The sequence below is a fragment of the Lontra canadensis genome, unplaced genomic scaffold, assembly GCF_010015895.1.
Source record: "Lontra canadensis isolate GAN:19392208 unplaced genomic scaffold, GSC_riverotter_1.0 scaffold5, whole genome shotgun sequence".
In the NCBI taxonomy this organism is placed as follows: Eukaryota; Metazoa; Chordata; class Mammalia; order Carnivora; family Mustelidae; genus Lontra; species Lontra canadensis.
The window spans coordinates 33,039,918-33,044,587 of NW_022630999.1; the positions used below are offsets into that span (position 1 = coordinate 33,039,918).

Here is a 4,670-nt window from a genome sequence, read left to right on the forward strand (position 1 = left end):
GGTTTTTAGAGGGAAGGGGGTTGGGGGTTGAGTTAGCCCAGTGATAGGTTTTAAGGAGGGTATGTATTGCACGGAGCACTGGGGGTTATATGCAAACAATGGGTCATGGAATACTACATCAAAAACTAATGATGTACTTTATGGTGACTAACATAACATGATAGATGATAGATAGATAGATAGATAGATAGACAGAATATTCCCTTAGAAATCCTGTAGACTCAAACCGTAATACACTGAAGACTAAACTCATCATCTTACCACGTCAAAATTCATCTTCCCACTTCATGCCCTATTTCAATGAAAGGAACAATAATCAATGCAGTGAGCCATATAAGAAATATGAGAATTGCCTTAGACTCTTTACTATTTTCCCTTTCTTCCCATGTCATTCTTGCTGCTGCCAAGGACTCAAATTCTACCTCCTTTAATATCACTTGCATTTCTTCCCTCTACTTGATTCCCACTAATGGCCACTGCTCTAGTTAGTAGCCATTGCTTCTAATCTGATTACTGCCACAGCCTCCTAACTGGACTTTCTGGGTTTCAGAACAGTTCTTTTCCCATTTACTCTAAATACCTCTCATAAAAGCCATCTTTTTAAAAGCATAGTTATAATTATTTCATTCTGCTGATTAAATTCCTTTTGTGAGTCACCATAACCTCCAGGTTAAGAGTTCAAACTCCTAATCTTAGCATCCAGAATTCTTCACCATCTGGCTCCTGACTACTCCTTTAGTTTTGCCCCCATCACTCCCTCATAGTCACTGTACTATTAGTCACCTAAAAGCATTTTCAGTTTCCCAAATTTGACAGGATATCTCATGCTTCTCTGCTTGCTTTCCCTTACCTATTTCCACTCTCTGGTATACCTTAACTCTGTTCACATTTTCATCCAACTAATAGCAGGTGGCTCCTCAAAATTCAACTAAGAAGTTAAGTTTTCATTTTCTATGAGAAACTTCCTAGAAGACATGTTTAGTTTGACTTTTTATCTCCAACATTTAGTCCAGTGACCAGTATAGATCAAGTGTTGAATACATGTTTGTAATATAAATAAGTTAAAAACTTACAGACTTTGGGCAAAAGTGCCCGGGTTTGTTGTCACTCTGTTTTTTCAGGAATTCTGGGCAATAACTACTCCCCCTGCTTTTCAGTCAACACAGGTCTCCACTCATGCTCTTCTGATGATTCTCTCAGCAAAGTGTATCTGGGTTCATGGATAACAGGTCAACAGGAGTGAACCAGTTAGCTCTGACAGTTGACACTGCTACTGGGTACCAGTGCGGATAGAAGGAGCCCAAGTAAGCACAGGACAGTGAAAACAGATTCCTGGAATCTTCAAGGAACACAATCAATGCTCCCTTGCTTCATTATGGAAAATTCAAAAATCAAGGACTGATCTTTTGGAGTCTAGAATTACAGTCCATACCATGAGGTCCTTGCTGATATCTGCAGCTCACACTTAATCACTTTCTTGACCCTCTAGGACAATTCTCGATTTCTGTCATTCATTTTAATACCTTACTACATTTTATGTAACTCTTTACCTATTGTGTAGTTTCCCACATTTACATGTAACCATTTTGTAGGCAAAAACAAAAACCCACACAAAATAACATGGCATATTTCTCCATGTGAGAAGTACCAGAAACCTGAGAAGGTTAAATATTTTCAGTTTTTCTAAGAAAGATGGGATGATTCTATAATTTATAAACTTATTGTGTCTAAAGTTAAAAAAAAAACTAGCAAAAAAATTATTAAAAGGTGTTTTTTGAGTATATAAAAGGGTGAATTTGTAATTACCAGAGGCCACTTGCATTCATGGAGGACAAATTATGCTAAATGAACCTAACTGTCTTTTCTAAATGGTAAAATGAATTGTGATAACAATTCATATCAATCTGAGATTTTATAATACAAAGCACTTTATACAGATACCTCAGGTATTATACAGATTCTCAGGTACCATAGCATTGTGGAAAGATAATGTATTTTTAAGCAAAACAGATGTGAGTTTGAATTTTGGTGTTACTTTACTTCGTTGAACATCTTTTCTTTAACTGTATATTTAAAACATATGCAAAGATAATCTGTATTCCAGTTCAGTTACTGAAATAAGCAATATCTGCATTTTATGGAGAATTTATTCTAATTATTACCATTCTTAAGGTGATAAATGGTACGGAATGTAATAGTGTTGTAATGATAAAAGGTGAGGAATGTAATAGTGTTGTCTTTTTTGCATATGGGAAAATCAAGGGTAAGTTTAAGTAGTTTTTCACATGACATCCAACAAGTGTGTTAAAGAACAAAGATTTGAATTCCTGTTCTCAGCTATATGTTTTCCCCTGTGCCATAGAGGAGGGAGATAACTTCATTTCATCATTTTATAAGCATGGAGTATATAAAATGGAAAAGAACTGAGACCTGGATAGTATTACAATACAGACAGTTTCTAGGATTTAACTGATTAGACCTTCATAATGTTGATCAAAATCCACCTGGTTGGGGGTGGGGTGCACTCTTTCTTCCTACAGAGCTCTGACTTGGCCTATCCAACAATTTAATTAAATTAAATAAAGGACATTCTGATTAAATTTGTAAACAGAGGATGGAGCAAGTAGGTAATATGCTGGATATCAAAATCCAGACTTATTTTAAAAGTAATGGTAAGAAGAATGAGTCAAAATAATGAAACCAGTTTTATCAGAGATGAAGAAAAAAATCTTGTATTTTTTATGAATTAAAAATTAAACATACTTCAACAGCACATAAACTGATATTGGAATGATAGAGAGAAGGTTAGCATGGCTCCTGAGCAAGAATGACACATAAATTTGTGAAGTGTTCCATGTTTTTTTTTCCTTCTTAAGTTAAACTTCATGAGTATGGTACAGGAGAGACATGGTTTAACAGCAGTTAAATATGAAAACAACTCTATGATTTAAGTTGACTACAAGTTCAATATGAATTAGTAATATGATAAACTGACCACTTAACCTTTGGTTGCATTCAAAGAAATTCAGCATCATACACAATGAAGACAATGGTTTCAAATTGTTCTGGCCTGGTCAGTCTTCACCTGGAATTTCACATTTAAATCCAAACACCATATTTTGAAAAGAACCTTGACAAACTAAAGGTCATCTGGGAAACATTCCCAGGATGGTAAAAAGCAAGAAATGCTTTGGAGATACTGGAGAAGTATACACCAGAGGAAAGAACACACCTGGGAAACATTAGAGTGAAGAATCCAACTGGTAGAAAGATTTGACTTAGTCTGTGTAGATCCAAATAGTGGGCAAAAGACCATGGGAGGGAGAGGTCTCTCAGGACAAATGGATAGAGTGAATGTTAATGAAGTCTACTGTTTACCAAGCACAGAGTTAATATGTATCTTAATATACTTTATTTCTCACAAAACTCCTTTAGGTAGCAAGCACTGCTACTGCTATTTACAGATAAAGACATTTCTAGCTTTAAAGATTAAAATAATTTGCCCAATGTCCTAAAACTAGCAAGTTTCTAATCAGAAATGCATCCTAACAACCCTAAGTTGTAGGTATTATTTCAGTTAGAGTCTGAATTAACAACTTTGCTAAAGGTCAAACGTGATTACATGACGGAACTGGCTTAATAAGCACTTAACTTGTACCAGGACCTGGGCAGTATATTTCACAAGTATAGTTTATTTTAACACAACAATGGTGTGTGATGAGTATTATTATTCCCTCCTTATAGATAAGGACATTGAGGCATAGATAGATAAAGCAACTTGCTCAAGATCGTAAGTGACTGAGATGGGATTAAACCCCAGGTCTATGTGGCTTAACCATTGTGCTATGGTGCCTCTCCTAGAGAAGCAGAAAGAATTTTCTACCAACTAAAGCTCTCTAAAAATGCTTGAAGAGGCAGCTAGGTCTTCATCACTGAAGTGGTCCAAGTAGAGGCTGGTGGGCCCTGTGTGAGGGTAGAGCTATGATGAGATACCTAGAAACTCCAAGCCTTTATGATTCTGTCAAATTTGTTTTTCAGATTAATTTTTCACAGGGTGTGCTAAGTACCAAATAGGTGCTTGGTAACTAGCTGTTGACCTAAATGGAATAGAAATCCTCTCTCTAGAAGGGAACCTCCAAGGGCCTTCCTGTGGGAGTTGTGGCTTTGCAAGTGAACTTTCTAGCTATTTGTGTCAAGGCTGAATTACAGGGAGGCAGGCTTCCCAGCACAGCTAGCAATTAGAGTCCAACCCACAAATTTATACACTGGACTGGCTGCTTGCGTGGGAAGGAGAAGGAAGGAGGCACTTTCAAGGGATAAAGTAGAGAAAGCCATAGGCAGCAGCACTGTGAGTCGTGGCCACAAGACAGCCTGGACAGCTGGCCTCAGTCTTGACTTGGATTAAGATGTTTATTCTGCTTTGCCTCCCAGGCCTCTCCCTTCCTGTCCCAAGGGCTGTCCACTCGAGTGTCTGAAGAGGTGATTAATTAGATACAGACTCTTAGAACCTGCCAAGAAATGTTCTCAGACTAAGATTCACATTGGGGGTGAAATATACCCTCCCAGTGGTACTATATAGAAATCCCCTCCCTTTGCTGACTTCTATAGTTGAAAGGTCATGATCCATGAAAAAATCTGAATTAAATGCATGCCATGCTGAGCTTTTGCCT

The 4,670-nt window shown here is 37.2% G+C and overlaps 1 non-coding gene across 1 annotated transcript; it reads left to right on the top strand.

The window, feature by feature from the left end:
• Window positions 1–2,759: 2,759 nt before the first annotated feature.
• Window positions 2,760–2,862, top strand: LOC116864453. Its single transcript, XR_004382013.1, has one exon. It is a non-coding gene; the product is annotated as a U6 spliceosomal RNA (small nuclear RNA).
• Window positions 2,863–4,670: the final 1,808 nt, after the last annotated feature.